Source organism: Eptesicus fuscus, chromosome 16 (assembly GCF_027574615.1).
Source record: "Eptesicus fuscus isolate TK198812 chromosome 16, DD_ASM_mEF_20220401, whole genome shotgun sequence".
NCBI classification, from domain to species: domain Eukaryota; kingdom Metazoa; phylum Chordata; class Mammalia; order Chiroptera; family Vespertilionidae; genus Eptesicus; species Eptesicus fuscus.
This window is the reverse complement of record NC_072488.1, coordinates 10,260,595-10,279,224: the sequence shown is the minus strand read 5'-3', so window position 1 is coordinate 10,279,224 and position 18,630 is coordinate 10,260,595. Positions and strand designations below refer to the sequence as shown.

General features: G+C 38.6%; 1 protein-coding gene and 1 long non-coding RNA gene across 2 annotated transcripts in view; one reads left to right on the top strand and one right to left on the bottom strand.

The window, feature by feature from the left end:
* NCOA1 (nuclear receptor coactivator 1) overlaps positions 1–18,630 on the bottom strand; it is a 167,265-nt gene that overhangs the window by 107,955 nt on the left and 40,680 nt on the right. Inside the window, exon 2 of the mRNA XM_054728547.1 lies at positions 17,859–17,991. The gene's annotated coding sequence lies outside the window, so the exon portion shown is untranslated. The remainder of the gene's footprint in view (positions 1–17,858; positions 17,992–18,630) is intronic.
* Positions 1–18,630, top strand: part of LOC129151936 (uncharacterized) — a 114,553-nt gene that overhangs the window by 75,129 nt on the left and 20,794 nt on the right. The gene's annotated exons all lie outside the window — the stretch shown is intronic.

The window sequence follows — 18,630 nt, the reverse complement described above, 5'->3', positions numbered from 1 at the left end:
GATAATTAACAGGCACCAGTACTGAGATGACAAAGATGTCTGAATTATCTAACAAGGATTTTAAAGCAGGTATCAGTAAAATGATCCAAGAAATTACGAACTACTGAGATACATAGAATAACAGAGTCTCAGCAAAGAAATAGAAGATATAAAGAACCAAGTAGACATTTCAGAACTGAAAAATGCAATAGCCAAAATTAAACTCACAGAATGAACTCAATATTAAAATGTCAATAACAGAAGAATCAGTAAACTTAAAGATTGATCAACAGAAATTATCCAGCCCTAGCTGGATTAGCTCAGTGGATAGAGTGTTCGCCTGTGGATGGAAGGATCCGATGAAGGGCACATGCCTGGGTTGTGGGCTCGATCCCCAGTAGGGGGCATGCAGGAGGCAGCCAATCAATGATTCTCATCATTGATGTTTCTATCTCTCTCTCCCTCTCTCTCTTCCTCTCTGAAATCAATATAAATATATTTAAAAAAGAGAAATTATTCAATTTGAACAACAGAAAGATAATAGAGTGAAAAACAAACAAACATGGAACTTCAGGGACATATAAAACAATTACATAAAATCTCATAATCATGTCATCAAAGTTCCAGAAAGAGAGGTGAAAGAGTGAGCAAATAAATTATTTGAAGAAATAATGGCTTACAATTTTTCAAATTAGGGGAAAATCATAAACTAATAAATTTAAAAAGCTGATCAAACTTCAAACAGGTTAAACCTAAAGAAATCCAAATATAGACACATTTTCATAAAAAGTTTCTGAAACTAAACACACAGAAAGAAATCTTGCAAGCACCCACAGAAAAACAATACATTACCTATAGAGGAACATAGTTAGAATGAAATCAAATTTCTTTTTTTAAATATATTTTTATTGATTTCAGAGAGGAAGGGAGCGGGAGAGAAAGACAGAAACATCAATGATGAGAGAGAATCATTGATTGGCTGCCTCCTGCACACCCCCTGGGGATTGAGCCCACAACCTGGGCATGTGCCCTAACGGGGAATCAAACCATGACCTTCTGGTTCATAGGTTGAGGCTCAACCACTGAGCTACACCGGCCAGGCTGAAATAGAATTTCTTATCAGAAGCAGAGGATTCCTTTACGTTTAGAAAAAGATTATCAAGAGCCAATACTGTGTGTGCTTTTTAACTCACATTTTAATTTCAGATAGTATTTACTAAATCTCAGCCACAAAAATGCAATAGCCAAAAGTATACTCAAATCTCCCATATCTCAATTTATTTTATTTTATTCAATTTCCAACATTTACATTCTACATTATAATCATATACTCAATTGCATATATACAATAATATATGCAATTCCCACAGGCATTCAGTCTCAATTCTAATCTTAAGTGACTTCAGTGTTTGTCAGATGTGAAGAATACAATCATTAAGCTTCATTTCAGCTTTATGTTATTTGATCCCCCCCACCCCGAACACTCAAAATGACAATTCTTCTCTACCACAAATGGCTGACTGTTCCACTACCATGTTTAACTTTTTATCATAACACTTAACTACCTGGAATTAATTACTCTGTTCTCTTCTGTATTATCCCTTTCCTTCCTCCACTAAAAAGTAAATTCTATGAAAGTAGGGACTTTTATTCTGCTCACTGCTATATAATTAATATGCTAAGTCTTGTGTTGGACATTTAGTTTGATTATAAACAGCTGAAAATCTCTTCCTTACAAACTCAGTTTTTTTAATCTAAGTACAAATATGGAAGAAGTGTGATTTCACAGACAATTTTTTTTCCAGCCCACTTATGATTTAAAAAAAAAAAATCTTTATTATTAAACATAAAAGGGGACATATGTAATACATTCACAGACAATTTTTAAATGAGATAAAGTTTACACACAATAAAATGAGCCTAATTTAAATATACAACAGAATAGATTTTGACAAAGGAAAACACCTTTGTAACCACCACCACAATTAAGATATAGAACATTTCCACCATCCCAAATGAAATTTGTTCATTTCAATAATAATTACATTTGTTGAGTACCTTCTATAAGCCAAACTATTCTACTTTCTTCATAACTTTTTGCAGTCCAGATAATACTTTAATATTTAAAGGTCTCCTAAATGAATTCTATAAGAAAAGGTTTGATATATAACAGAGGTTTTTTTCTATACCTACCAATCAAAAAATCAAAATGTTTATATTTAATGAGCAGAAAGAAAGAAAGCCCTATGCATCTCCTCATATCGCACATCCTATATCAAAAACAACCCTTGGGCCCTAACGGTGTGGCTCAGTGGATAGAGCGTCGTCCTGCAGACTAAAGGGTCCCGGGTTTGATTCCAGTCAAAGGCATGAACCTTGGTTGCGGGCACATTCCCAGTAGGGGGCGTGCAGGAGGCAGCTGATCAATGTTTCTTTCTCATCCATTTTCCTAACCCTCTATCCCTCTCCCTTCCTCTGTAAAAAAGCAATAAAATATATTAAAAAAAACAAAAAAACAAAAACAACTCTTGGCCCCATTCTCTAGGAGGTGTGGGTCCATCCATCATTCAAGTCCCACTTATGCCACCTTCTCTGCAAAGCTCTAACACTTCCTCTCCTCCTGTCCCTTCTCCAAACTAATCTCTTTGTTCCCTTATCTCAATATTTGTTACACAGTTTATAAACACTTGTTAGTCCACTAAGGAAAGGACCATGTCTTATGCATATGTTACAAACCCAGCATCTGGCATGCAGAACAAATAATACATACTCAAGATTCAGGTAAAATATCATCTACTTGGCAAAGACCTTTCCAACTCAACCTCTAAACCTGAAAAAAAAAATTTAAAAAAATATATATTTATATATCCTACCTAATAACAGAGTAATATGCAAATTGACCGTACCTTTGCTACACCCACCAGCCACGCCCACCAGGAAACCATGGATCGCAGGCAACTGGGGGTCGGTTCCTGCGATCTATCGCAGTGACGCTGGGGTGCGGCTGAGCCCAAGGCCGGGAAAGCCTCCACCAGAGGCTTTTCTGGCCTTGGGCACCAGCAGGGAGCCTAAGACGGATCATAGGCAACCGGGGGTCGGCTCCTACGAACCGTGGCAGGGAAGCTGGGGTGCAGCCGAGCCCAAGGCCGGAAAAGCCTCTGGCGGAGGCTTTTCCATCCTTGGGCACCAGCGGGGAGTCTGCTATGGATCGCAGGCAACTGGGGGTCCGCTCCTGCGAGGGGTTCTGCTCCTGTGGTGGATTGCAGGGAGCTGGGGTCCCCTGCCCAATGGGCGGTGTCTGCAACCACAGGGAGCTGGAGGTCCCCTTCCCAGGCCTAAAACTTTCCCAGAGGTTTAGGCCTGGGCAGGGCACAGCCCGTGATTGGTGTGAACTATAGAGGAAACACCTTTTCTGACTGCCCATTGGCTAAGCTTCCTGTATGCCACTGGCAATATTCTTAGTAACTTGGGTATAAGAATCCAAAAAGGTGATCTAGGGTTTTTCCACCACACTTCTAGAGAAAAAAAACGAAGGTCTGCTGTTGGAGGGCTAAGAAATGTCATATCCTGCCCTAGCCGGTTTGACTCAGTGGATAGAGCCTCGGCCTGCCCACAGCAGGGTCTGGGTTGATTCTGATCAAGGGCATGTACCTAGGTTGCAGGCTCCTCCCTGTTGGGGCCCAGATCAGGGCTCATGCAGAAGGCAACCAATCAAAGTGTTCTTCTCACTTTGATGTTTCCCTCTGTCTTTCCCTTTCTCTTCCACATTCTCTAAAAGTCAATGGGAACATATACTTAGGTGAGGATTAAAAAAGAAAGAAAGAAATGCATATCCTATGAAAGAAAATGCCTAAAGAAAGTTGTCATTTTTTCTTTAAAATGCCTAAAGAAAGTTGTCATTTTTTCTTGGTGAAGGGACTGGAGTCGTGTTGATGAAAACACCTTGGTGGCTGTGGTGACTAGCAGTGGCTGCAGCAGTAAGGTGATGGGGCTGGTGCCTTCCCCTGACCAGCCCAGTTGCCTACCACAAAGGGAGGCCAGACTGCGGCTTAGGCCCACTTCCCGTGGGGATCGGGCCTAAGCCATGAGTAGGACATCCCCTGAAGGCTCCCAGTATGTGAGGAGCAGGGGGCAGGTTGGGCTGAGGGACCCCCACCCTCAGTGCACGAATTTCGTGCACCAGGCCCCTAGTGTGTGTGTGTGTGTGTGTGTGTGTGTGTGTGTGTGTGTGTGTGTATATATATATATATATATATATATATATATATATATATAAAAGCCTAATATGCAAAGGGTCCCTCGGGAGTTCGACCGACTGGGAGTTTGATTGCTCGCTATGATGTATGCTGGCCACCAGGGGGTGGCGCAGAACGAAGGAAAGCCCTGGCTGGCAACCGGCAGCGGCTAGGGACCATACTTGTGCACGATTTTCGTGCACTGGGCCTCTAGTATAAAATAATTCACTTAGGTATATTGTTCTGGACCACTATTCAAACAATTCAGTTGAATTGTCATGCGAATTCAATTAAAAATTCATCTTTTTGTCATCTAAAGCTTTCATGTACATTTTGAATTCTGAATGTTAAACATTAATGCTCAAAAATACTGGTCAACTGCTTGGTAAAATGCTTGCTGTTTCTTAAAAAGGAATCTGTGCATGTTTATCTAGAGATAATTTAATTTATGATGTTTCTCCACTTTATAAGCAATGCAGAATTAGTTTTTGCACAACTACTGGCAACAAATTGTTTTTTTTTTAAAACCTCTTCTTAGTTTATTCCAAATAAATTTCATAAACCTAATTCACCACAATGGCCTGTTTCATAAATGTCAACTTTCACTACCCAAGTGCCACTAACATATTAAGTGCTAGGGAAAAACAAACAAAAAAAACTTTTTCATAAAGCCCTAGAGAATAAAACTAGGTTCTCAATTCAAAAATTTTAATGGTATGATCCTTCACTAGAAGATCATAATTTTAAAAAGATATTCTAGCAATATTTTGACAGAACAAACAGTAATAGTTGACATAGTTTTCTTCTGTCTTTAATGAAGATTTACAAAAACATACATGAAGTTGAAAGAATTACTTAACTGTGCTCTAGTTTGACCCTAAACAATTTTGTGAATGATTTTGAACAAAATTTTAGTAAAATTTTTCCTGTGTTTTTGTTTACTTTTCTAATAGCACTGTCTTTTTACATAACCAAGTTTAACTCTTAAAATTAATAAAAATAGTATTAGTGCAAAGGAACAAATTATCAGATTCCTATCCATAGTTCAAGATGAAAAACAAAATAGCTTTACAATTACTATATTTGGACTTCTACACAAAGTTCCACTCTAGTATTTCCAATATAGTTTAAACTGATCTCCCTGCCTGAACCTGCCCTATAATACCAAATTAAACTCCTTGAATTAACTCTTTCAACATCAACTTTCATAGAAAACCATTAATAACTTCCCATAATACAGAACAAAGTCCCGCCTAATCGCTTGATTTACAAGTCCACTCAGGTCACTGTCTTTATGTATGCCTCAGCTCCTACCTTGCCTTCCAGTCAATTATACTGTCAGGCCTTTCCTTATACTGACCTTCTTCCTGGAATGCCTTTCCCAACTCCTAGATCCCAAGAGAATCCATATCTTACTGAACTTTCAAACTCAAGTTCAAATTTCTCCAAAAAACTCTTCATCAATGAACTTGTTCCACATCTTCCTTACTCATTAAGGTACTTGAGAACAGGTTCTACATGTGTATATTTCAATTTAACTTAATATTATTCCATTGATTTGTTCATTTCAATAATAATTATAATTGTTGAGTAACTACTGTAAGTCAAACTATTTTATGCACTGGTGCTACAGTAGAGAACAAAAAAGCCACTATCCCTGTTGTCACAGTGCTTATATATATTGAATACGAAATATTTGGGTATTTATTTATCATAAAACATCAAATTTCCCATTGTTGGCCAATTAGGCTGTCTTCAGTTTTTACTATTATAAGTAATATTATTGTGAATATAGCTGATACAGCTTTCTTATTCCTTGAATTATTTACTTAGGGTTAATTCCCCAGGGTAGGATTATTAAATCAATGGCCATAAATATGTTTAAGGCTTTTAAGATATACTACCTTACCACCCTCCAAATGAGCTGTACCAATGCCAAAGCAATGCCTAAGTACTTGATTCCCTATGGACTATTTTATTACAGTTACTCAGTAAGTACAAAAATGTGATTTATTATTGTTTTAATTATCCAGAAGGTATAACTCTTTTCTTAACATTTGTTTATGCTATATCCCCTTATAACCTAATGGGCATGACTTTATCAATATATTTACTGGAATCTTAGTGCTGAAATATCTTACCTTATAATAGACAAATATGCAAATTAACCGCACCTTCGCTACGCCCAAGCCACGCCCACCAACCAAGCCACGCCCATCAACCACGCCCACCAGGAAGCCGGTGCAGGGAAGCACCTGCTCCCATCACAGGAGCCAGCCTAACCGGCTCCTGCGATCAGGCCGCAGGGACGCTGGGGTGCAGGCGGGGCCCAAGGCCCGGGAAGCCGCCCGGGGCTTTCCGGGCCTTGGGCGCCAGCCGGGTGCGTGCTCCGATCGCAGGAGCGAGCCGACCCCCCAGGTCGGCTCGCTCCTGCGATCGGGTCGCAGGGACGCTGGGGTGCGGCGGGGCCCAAGGCCCGGGAAGCCGCCCGGGGCTTTCCGGGCCTTGGGCGCCAGCCGGGTGCGTGCTCCGATCGCAGGAGCGAGCCGACTTGGGGGTCGGCTCGCTCCAGGGACGCTAGGGTGCAGTTTTCACCTGCAACAGTTTTCTGCAGGCACCGGGACCCTGAAAGAAGGTAGAAGGCGGTGGCCACAGCCAAGGCCTGGGTCCCCGGTGCCGGCAGAAAACTGGTGCAGGCAGCCAGGTGAATGAAGGTCTATTGCACAAATCTTCGTGCAAACGGGCTACTAGTCCTATATAATAAAGAGGTAATATGCAAATTGACCATCACTTCAACACACAAGATGGCCACCCCCATGTGGTCAAAGATGGCTGCCCCCATGTGGATACAAGATGGCCAGCAGGGGAGGGCAGTTGTGGGCAATCAGGCCTGCAGGGGAGGGCAGTTGGGGGGGACCAGGCCTGCAGGGGAGGACAGTTAGGGGTGACCAGGCCTGCAGGGGAGGGCAGATGGGGGCGACCAGGCTGGCAGGGGAGGGAAGTTAGGGGCGACCAGGCTGGCAAGGGAGGGCAGTTAGGGGTGACCAGGCCAGCAGGGAAGGGCAGTTGTGGGCGATTAGGCCTGCAGGGGAGGATAGTTAGGAGTGACCAGGCCAGCAGGGGAGGGCAGTTAGGGGAGACCAGGCCAGCAGGGGAGGGCAGTTAGGGGCAATTGGGCCGGCAGGGGAGCAGTTAGGCGTCGATCAGGCTGGCAGGGGAGTGGTTAGGGGGTGATCAGGCTGGCAGGCAGAAGCGATTGGGGCAATCAGGCAGGCAGGCAGGCAAGCAGTTGGGAGCTAGCAGTCCTGGATTGTGAGAGGGATCCCATATTGGAGAGGGTGCAGGTTGGGCTGAGGGACACACACACACACACACACACACACACACACACACACATATAACCCTGTGCACGAATTTCATGCACTGGGCCTCTAGTTTTTTAAATATTCATAGTCATTTTAGATTTACCATTTGACAGACTTTATGCTTGCTTAATATATATTAAATTCCTAAGCCATATTATCTCAATTCTGAAGATAGTTGTTTTTCTTAAAATAACATTTTTGGGCTTCTGAAACTAGGCAAAGTATCAGAATTAATGTCCAGAAACCCACTAGTAGTCAAGCAAAAGAATAAGTTGTGATACATGTTATTGCTTGCCCAGGTATAAACCTGTAGGAAATACCTTCACATAGAAGGCGTTAGTTTACCCAACTATGACCATAGCTGAGTTAAGTTCATAGGTAAATGTACTTACAGTTGAATTTTAAGTGAAATCTGAAAGCCTGCTGCTTGAAAATGTTTTCAGAAAGAATGAACTATGATAAAGCACTGAAATAAAAAGGTATTATGAGGCAAAAACTGTCTGTTGTAAGACAAGCAAGGACAATTCAAGGCAGCAGAAAGCATCCAATCCCTCAAAACAGACCACAGAATTTTCAGAGCTGGAAGACATGGGTGTGACCCATTGCTATTTGACAAAGTACTATTACCTACGTGCTGGATATTAATCTGTCAAAAGTTTCCAGCTGATTGAAAAATAAAGTTATTTAATATACAGCTTATCTACAAAAAACTGAAAATATGAGTTTAGACAAAATCAAAAAGTAGGTTAAATTTCATAATTTCCATATGACTCAAAACTGTAACAAACAATCATAATGTGTAAAGAAAGCAAAAAATGTAAGCACAGGTTGAGAAAAATCAGCATGTCAGGATGTGAAAAAGGTTTGGACTTAATTGTATATTATGATTTGAAAGAAGATAGTATAGGAATTATATGGGTAAATGTATGCTTCTTTAGTTAATTTCTAAGAAGGATTTAAAAAACAAATGTAATGTTTTTTTTTTCTTGAAAATATGTTAAATCAATAGTATATGATACAATTAATAGTGACAGAATTGATAAAATGCACTGCATGTATGCATATGTGGACATATTTGTCAATTATTTATTCACTCATTCATTTCTGAGTAGAAGACAGCAAGAACAGAGAAGCAGGAACAAAACTAAAGCTATAATGCATAAAGATCAAACTCTTTCAAGATCCCAAAAGTTACTGTGATGTAGAAAAATACATTATGAAGTAAATACAACCTAAAAGAAAAATAATAACCAGTTAGATAACTAACTAGCGCCTGGCTGGCATGGCTCAGTGGTTGAGCCACAACCTATGAACCAGGAGGTCACGTTTCGATTCCCAGTCGGGGCATGTGCCTGGGTTGTGGGCTCGATCCCCACTGTGGGTCATGCAGGAGGCAGCCAACCAATGATTCTCTCTCATCATTGATGTTTCTATCTCTCTCTCCCTCTCCCTTCCTCTCTGAAATCAATGAAAATATATTTTTATAAAAAACTAACTAGCAACCAACATAACCAAAAAACCTTACGAAGTTAAAGGTGAATAATAGCAAACAGAAATAGTTAAGAAAAAGTAAATAAAAATTGATCTTAATTCAGTTAAAGGTAAGAATATTAAGAACTTATTAAAACTATGTGATATTTGACCAAGATTCAGAATACTGTAATTCTTGATCCATCACCCTCCACTATAAGTACCAGAAAGTGGAAAGTGAGGAGGATGCACCAGGCAAAACTGCCTGTTTAGTGTCCTCAAAGGGTTTTGACCACAAGCAGTTAGGGACTCCTCTGCCTCAGTGACAGGTGAGCCTAACATGTGATACACGGAGAACAGGCCAACTGGTTTCTTGTCTTCTTTTCCTTAGGCACCCACCTTAACCCACAGAAAAGAAGGAGAAAAAATAAAGGTATTTCCCCAAAGCCATGACGGAGTGAGAGGGATCTGATTAATCCTCCCAGCTTATACAATCAGAAAACTGTATAAAATAAACAACAGTTTTCAGATACTGGACAACAGTCAAAGCAGGAGTGAGATTCCTAAGAAAAGGGGGGAGATGAGGTGAGGTCTACAAATGCCCCCACATCGCACCCTTAAAGCAGTTTACAGTATGCAACGTAGAGAGCGGGACCTTCAACAGGGCTGGGAAGTCTCAGAAAATTGAGGAAACAGAGACTGATGTTCAGGGAGGCCAAGGCACCCAGAATTTGTGGGAAAGCAAACCAGAGAGAAGGGACCTGCACCGGCGACAGGCTCTGGAGGTCTGCAGAGACGGCCCTCCAGCCACTGGCAGGTTCCGGTCTGTCATGTGTTGAGAGGAAAATACCTGAGGCTGGAGAAAGGACTACCGGAAAACAAATAAGCCACAGGATTCCCAGAACTCAAACAAGGTTAGGAATGGTTTGTATTCCTGTCAAACAGAGTGAAGGCCTCGTAACACGTGAGACATTAAGTAAACGCATCAGAAGGCTTCCACTCTGCATTAGCTCTAGGAAAAAAGGCTGCTCTGGACTCGTCCTAACGAAGCTTCCTCAAAACAAAGCAAGTCTTTAAAAAGCGTCAAAGTGATTTCTAAAATGTTAACTGCATGCAGCAACTTCGAACAACATAACTTAAAGGCCCAAGGAGAGGAAGAGAAACGAGGGAACGCCCGGTTGGTGGAGCAGTCAGAACACACACAACATTTATCCATTAAGTTTAACGTCTAATATGGGTGCAGTTCTTGGTGCCTCAAAATCTCTATATGCTGTGCATTTTCCTATATATGGTACTTCACTATACTACACATTTTCCTACATATACATCCCTATGATAAAGTTACAAATTAGGCACAGTAAGAAATTAGCTGGACAAAGAGATAATTCATGTCTTAGGTGGAATGAAACAGGACGGCCCAACATTTCATTATGCTACTCAGAAGAGCGTGCAATTTAAAACTTATGAGTTGTTTATGTCTGGAGTTTTCCATTTAATATTTTTGGGCCACATTTGACTGGGGGTAACTGAAACCACAGAAAGCCAAACTGTGAATAAGAGGGGACGAGTGTATTTCATCTTTCTACTCAAAGCTTTCATGATAAGATAGGAGAGTGAGCTTCTGTCATACACATGTAGTTTTTATTCAAAAATATATTGTATCTCTTACCAATAAACTATAGCCAGTAAAAGCAAACCCTTTCTTTAACACAAATAATTGGTTATTCAATTTCAATAACTATGCCACTCAATAATTACAACTGTCATTTGGAAAATGAAAAACCTCTTGAACTTCTACAATTTTCAGATTCCAACTAATTTAATAATATTTTCAAAAACACCACTGAAGATGTATTTTACTTTTAAAAAGGCTGCTTCAGTTTATTGCTATACAAAATAACGGGTGAACCTGGGTTAAGGGAGGTGGGTGGAGAAAGTACAGAAAAACAGCACAACTTTTAACTAGCTATACCCCATCTTCAGATGGCCAACTTCCACAACCTTCAGGAAAAGGAGGTCTGTAATTGTAACCCAGCTCTTTCTCTTGAGAGGGAAACAAACAAACAAACAAAAATGTCCTTATTAGAGCCTATAAGCCTCTTTTCATGAAACGTAGCTATTAGCTGGCCAAAGAGAAATTTTAAAAAACACACATACATAGTTGGGATAAGTCACATTTTCCCTCAATTGTTTCCACCCCATCTCTTACTAGGCAAGTATTCTTTTGGTAACCAACTCTCTTAGTAATCTTCCTCAAACTCAGAGACTATTATAAAAAAAAAAAAAAGTTCATTGCAGAGAACAGAGAGATTACTCATTAAACCATTGTAAGACTTTATCAACAGATTTACCCACCTGTCCCAGGCCTAGGACTTCTTGAAGTAACTAAGCCATATTTTTTCCTCCCCATTTTAAAAATTAATTAAAAAATAACTTTAAAAATTATGAGTTAGTTGTCTCTTAAACCAAGAGACATATTTACTAGATACATCTTATGTGATGAACAGTGTGCTAAATGCTCTGCCTCATTTTATCTCACGGAACCTATGTAAAGTCAGGGGGAAGTAATTATATAACAGGTGTGGGGGTTGGGGAAAGGAAGGAGTAATTTTATCTAAGAGTCACAAATTCAGCAAATAGGACCAATAAAATCAACAAGTAATTGAAAGTAAAATGAGTCATAAATAGACTGCCTACAGATCAGGAGGTATATATAATTAAAAAAAAACACACACACACTAGAAGCTGTTACAATGCATTTTATTCTTTGGTTCCTGGCTACACACTAAGTTAATTAATTCTTAGTCTCTGAGTGACTACATTGTGTTTGTAAAGGAGTAAACTCAACTGGACTCTGGATTACCTAAGTATTAAGACAACTTTCAAAATCAAAATTACAAATGAAAACTGGTATTTAAAAGTTTAACTTCTAGCCAGTACATTAAGACAAACAAAAGAAATAAAAGGTGTAAGGATTAGAGTGGAGGGATTAAAAAAAAGTGTTTTAAGGAGAGATACAAAACCTAGCAAAGACAGACTCCAGGGCTAGAGTGCCTGAATTCAAATCCCAGCTCTACCACATACCAGCTACATAACCTTGGACAAGTTAATGTCTTCCTTGGAGCCCTTGAGAGGATCTGATAGGTCAATATGTGTTCATGCATAGAAGAGAGCCTGATAAATAGTAAGCACTATAGAGTAAGTCTGTCCTTTGTAGGCAATATGACTTTCTACATAGAAAACCCAATAGATTAAGGAAATTATTAGAAATAATATTTCAGCAGGGTTGCTAAATAAACATAATTCAATTGTGTTCTTATAAGCCAACAAAGAGAAAATATAAATTTCTGGACCTCTTTCTTATGGAAACTTTCAAAACAACTTAGAGAATAAAAACAAGAATTACAGCACTACCATCACCTCCAACACCACAACTGCCTCGCTCATGGTCAATCTTGTTTCATCCCCATCCCCTGCCGTCCCTCTAGTCTATAAAATAATGAAGCAGATCCCAGACATATGCTTGCATCCATCAACCTTTCGGTATATATTTCTAAAAGATGACTCTTTTTTCATATAACCACATACTGCTATAACAATAATTTCTTAATATCAAGTATCCAGTCAAGTGTTAAAATTTTCCTATTTCATAAATATTTATTTATTAAAATCTGGACCCAAATATAGTCCAAGCATTACTATTAATTTCAAATTTCCTCCTTCATTTCTCTTTTTCTTCCTTCCCTGTAATTAATTTGTTATAAAAGCCAAGTTGTGTGTCCCAAGGACTTCCCCAAAGCCTAGATTTTGCTGACTGCATCCCCAATGGTTATCATTTCATTTGTTTCCGTCTTCTATGTTTCCTGTAAACAAGAAGTTAGAACTAGGGGCTTGATCTGATTCAGTTCAATTTTCTGGCAAGAATACCTCATAGGTGATGTGAATTTTCACTAAGAGAAACCAAATGCCTGGTTGTCTTTCTGTGATGTTAGCAATCTCTGATGATCTTTGCTTGGGTCCAGGAATTCATTACAAAACGGTGATGTTTTGCACAGCTGGCGTGGTTCAGTGGTTGAGCATCGACCTATGAACCAGGAAGTCATGGTTGCTTCCCTATCAGGTCACATACTTGGGCTCCATCCCCCAGTAGGGGGCATGCAGCAGGCAGCCAATCCATGATTCTCTCTCAGTATTGAGTTTCTATCTTTCTCTCTCCCTCCCCTCCCCTCCCTTATCCTCTCTGAAATCAATAAAAATATGTATTTTTACAAAACGGTGATGTTCTATGTATCACTCCTTCTTCATTTGTTAACTAGAATACTCCTGAAAAAAAGAAACTTCCTTCCCTTCAAGTATAGTTATAGTTCCTCAGCATACTCCAAAGAAAACTAGTGAGTTGTTTTAAAGTATCATTATGAACTTACAGATTTAAACATGTGATGTGACTAGTTATACTGTAGTGATACTTGCCAATGCTCATCTTTGGCCAGCCACAGTCCATTCAGATAAGCACCTTAGTTACTAGTATTTTGCCATGCCTTATTAGAGTTTGATAACTTCCTTACAAGGTATTCAAGGCCCCAGAAATAGAATAAGCTTTAGCCATAAGTCACATTCCCATACAACTAGTTTCTTTCTTATCTTTATATCTACTAAATTAAAAATTCCTAACTCTTAATTATAAATCAGCTGTGTTATACATTCTGGGTTTTATAATAAAACATGGACCCAGAATTGTAGCAGTATTTCTCACAGAAGTCTACTTTTAGCATTTCATTGACTGCCCATCAAAAAGCATATTTCACTTAAAATTCAATGTGGAATGCTTCAATTTTGAAAGACTGGCTCAAAAAGATTCCTAATCTATTCTCTGCTGGCATTTTTGCTCTGGAAAGTATTTCTTAGTGTTCTATTTCAAAATCTGGATATGTTTTTTAAACATGTACAATAAAAATGCAGTTTTATCTTTGATAAATAAACTCATCAAGTGTGGGGAAATGATCAAACTCTTAGAAACTGAATTATTTTGTACCATAATTCAGACTTTTTATAAAATCCTCATACCTCATCCTTAACATTAAAACTCATGATACTGTGAATATGAATTAAGTTCTGACTATTTGAAATACTAAATGTATTTGCTAAGTCATGCCCTTCTGAGATCAGAAACATGGAATTATCAATAATAAATATTTATTTTGTTAAAAAACTAATTAACAAACATGTAAGCCCTGTCATACTACACAGCTAGCAAACGTCACTGTGGAAAAGCAGGGTCCTGTATGTACTTGCTGACCATTCCTTCACAATACTCTGAAAAAACATGGCTTTAGTGGCCAAAAATTGCTTGCTTCCACAATTTTTACTTTTTTCTTCAACAATAAATCACAATGAGAAATCACACCACATTAGAAATGCCAGTTCTTCTCTCTGAGAATAGAGGGATATGAATTGATAGCCTGGAGCAATTTCTTTTACTCGTAGACCAAGTGTACCTTCCCTGCAGTTAAAGTGACTGGGCTTGGATCAGAGGAAATAATGCAACTTTTCCAGGCAACAATGGCTTAAAAAAACAATCAACCACTACCAACAACAAAGCAAAGCAATGACTAAAGATCCTTCTGCAGTAGTGTGTATTTCCCAGTGGTAACAGTCACTCATCTATATGAAGCGCTGGTATATCCTTTGCACATCAGTGCTTTCATCAAACTGAAAAACAAAAATTCTGCTAGCCTGCACACATGACAATAATTGCTTTTCCAGATGATATGCCTTTGATAAGGGATTTTTGCCAAAAGCTCATTTTACTTTCCCTCCAAGCATAATAATTGTCATTAACTTTGAAACTGGTTTTACAAGCTTCTGAGTAGTAGTGTGAGTTGACCTGTTTGTTACTATGAGAAAAATAACTGTGACTGATACTTCAGTAGTGTGGTCTTCTGTCTTCAGCAACATTCTTTAATTTCACACTGAAAAGCATTATTTTATGTGATTATATTTATTATATTTTTTCATCATAAGTCTAAAAATAATTATTATAGAAAAGGAAACTAAGACAGAAATCGTAATTCAATCCCCCAGGGTAGCATGGAAATAGAAAAACTGTAATGTGTGCTCTTTCCATCACACCACAGAGAAAACTATAGCAAGAGAATACCTATTTCCTTAGTACACCTGATTGAAATTTGTTTTCAAAGGTTTTCTTGAGTCCAAATAAAATATTTCTAAAAGGTACCACTTTAACTTAATGTAAACTATATTTCAAGACATAACTTACAAATGTTCCTAGCCCTGAATTATGTACTGATTTTGTTTTGTTTTCATACCCCCCAAAAAAATAATCCCACACTCTCAAAATCTAAAGACTTCTCAAAAAATTTACAAGAAAATATTGTCAAAACATATTATATAAGATTTCTGAGCACAAAATTGCAAAATTTTCACTTTTCTTCATTTTCAAAAGGAAAAATGACAAATATTAATAGGGATATCACTCTGTGAAAGCTTGCAAATGAGTGGAGAGAGAGAAGAAATTGATGAATTAGAAATCCCTATTAAAGATTTAAGCAACCTAATTTGGCTATGTGGCAGTTTTACAAATCCTATATAATAAAAGGCTAATATGCAAATCGACTGAACGGTGGAATGACCAGTCACTATGACGTGCACTGACCACCAGGGGGCAGACACTCAACGCAGGAGCTGACCCCTGGTGGTCAGTACGCTCCCACAGGTGGAGTGCTGCTCAGCCAGAAGCCGGGCTCACAGCTGGTGAGCGCAGCGGCAGTGGCGGGAGCTTCTCCCGCCTCTGCAGCAGCACTAAGGATATCCTAAGCCAGCAGTAGGGCATCCCCCAAGGGCTCCCAGACTGCCAGAGGGTGCAGGCTGGGCTGAGGGACTCCCCCGAGTGCACGAATTCCGTGCACTGGGCCTCTAGTAGAATCATAAGTAGACCAATTAGTAAATTCAACTGATCAAACTTCCTACTCCCTAATCTTAACTTTTGTTGAGATGTGAATACAGAACTTAACTATATTACTCAGAAAGGGGTTCTAAATTATGATTTTATGTGTTCATTTTATAATTGTTGTTAAATGGTCTTCAGATTAGTGTATTTAGCCTCCCTGGCCTCAGAGTAAACACTCTGAATGAAAGATGTTTTCAATTTCATTCATAATGAAGTTATAGGATAATTTATAGTCTTCCACATATCTAAAGTCATTCTTTGCAAAGCTTAGACATTCTACTAATGCTGTTAAATGAAAGTAAGAAGGAAAGATATTTTTTAAATTAAGAGAAATGGTTCTGATAATAAGATAAATTACATATTTAATCATCATTACCATTTGATTCAAAATGACATCAAGAAATTTTAGAAGAGTAGAGATATATCTACTAGCTGCCAGAGTTCTAAAACTTCTCATCAAAGCAAGCTAACTTTTGCCGAAACCGGTTTGGCTCAGTGGATAGAGCATCGGCCTGCGGACTCAAGGGTTCCGGGTTCGATTCCGGTCAAGGGCATGTACCTTGGCTGCGGGCACATCCCCAGTGGGGGGTGTGCAAGAGGCAGCTGATCAATGTCTCTCTCTCATCAATGTTTCTAACTCTGTCCCTCTCTCTTCCTCTCTGTAAAAAATCAAAAAATATATTAAAATAATAATAATAATGATAACATTAAATTAAAAAAAAAAAAGCAAGCTAACTTTTTTATCTGCTATTTGAGGTAACCTTTCTTTGGCAAAAATTGCTCAAATTATGCCACTCCTTTCTAGAAGGTAATCCATTTTTTTAAACTGGAACAGTCTTAGAATTTTCCAATATCATGGATTTTTATTGCTTTAGAATTTACTACTTTATATGTTCTTCCAAAATAGAACAAAATGAAATTAATAATCCCAGTAATAATTGATACAGTTTGTCAGATTTTCATCTTTTCTATATTCCAGCATGATTAGTTTACAAACCTCTATAATGTATACAAAGAACCAACCAACTTGGACCTATCCCCTAAAATAATTATCCTTCCATACCTTCTGCATATTTGGAAAAAGATAATTTAAAAAAAATATTTGTTTTTTACACGAACACCTAACTACCCTGTTTGGAATTTACATGTATTTTAGAAAAATAGGAAGTACTGTGTTTGTTTTCCATTAACATGATGTTTCCTTTGACTGTTTTCAATGATCTTATGTAGTCTTCAGAGCGGGGACCCGCCCCGTAATTTGGAAGTAGCACTTGATTCTTTACAAAGCCCGATTTTCTGGTGCAAGTGAAACTAACCCATCAAATCCCGAAAGCCCTACAGGCACAGTCTATGGGGAGGAAAAGGGACACTTCTTGGTGAATGGAGAATCCTTAACAACAAATGAGAACAATAGGAAAGGACGGTTTCCAAACCAAACTAAGGGACAATCGCTAAGATCTCTTGTGTCCTGTGAGCAGGCTCCATTCGAGTGCTCAATTCAGTTGCTCGTCTCAGAGGGTCATGCCATAAATAAAACAATTATTACACTGGCATTGATTTATTTCAGTTCTTCTAACATAGTTTACTGAGTCTTCATCTGCACTTAGTATAAACCTTAATTTCATGTAATGGACACAATTTCCTAATTATAAAGATTACCTCCTTTTAAAATCGGGATCTTTTCTCAGTTTTGGGGGAACGTAAGCTGGGGAGAGGGGTAAGTTCTCCAAAAGCTAACCATTCTAACATAAAAATTTAAACTTCTGAAATATTTATGTAAAAACCAACATTATAAAATGACTGCCAAGGAGTCAAATTAAAATAAAATTATGCCCCAAATACCTTAGAAAGTAGAAATTTCTAAATGTTGGTGTCTTCATTTGGAAGCAAAAATTTCTACTGCATGATCTTGCCTGATGGTCCTTGATTTTCTCATCAGTCGGTTCCAGTTACATTTCCATTAGTGTGGATAGATCTGAAGTAGGAGAAAGAAGACACAATTAGTCTACTAAAAATATTACACATTAAATTTAGATATTGTGACACATCATTGTTTCCCTACAAGCAAACAAAGATCCTTATACAGATGCTTTAGTTGTTAAAGAAATGTCAAATCCCATTCTTGTCCCTACTAAAGATTTTAAAAATTGAAATTAAAGATTAAAGGCGAAAAAAAGAAAACTGATAAGAGGTAATTAGTTCCTAGCTTTAAAACAGATCCCCAAAGAAGGTATGCAGCAAATTGGTATTTCTTTGCACTGGTATTCCAAGGAGACAAGGGGCTAGTGACTATTAGCTCACTCATCGGAGCTGCTGACATCTTCTCAGCAACAGTAGCCTCAGTACTCAGTTTTAGGCAAAATGGAAAAGTAGGGAGAAACAGGGTTTCCAGCAGATCACCTCTATGGTAAGGAAGCACCCAATATGATGGCTACTGTTCAGTCCCGGGTCAATGGCAGTGGGATAAGACAAACTGGATTTTACTAAACTAAAAGTAGTGCTCTACCTCAAAGCTAATGCCAAACAGTGGGGCATTTGTAGATATAAGAGAATGCTTAAGAAATGTAAGCCCTACCTGCTTTCATTATTTAAAGTTCAACTGCTTTAGGCTTTA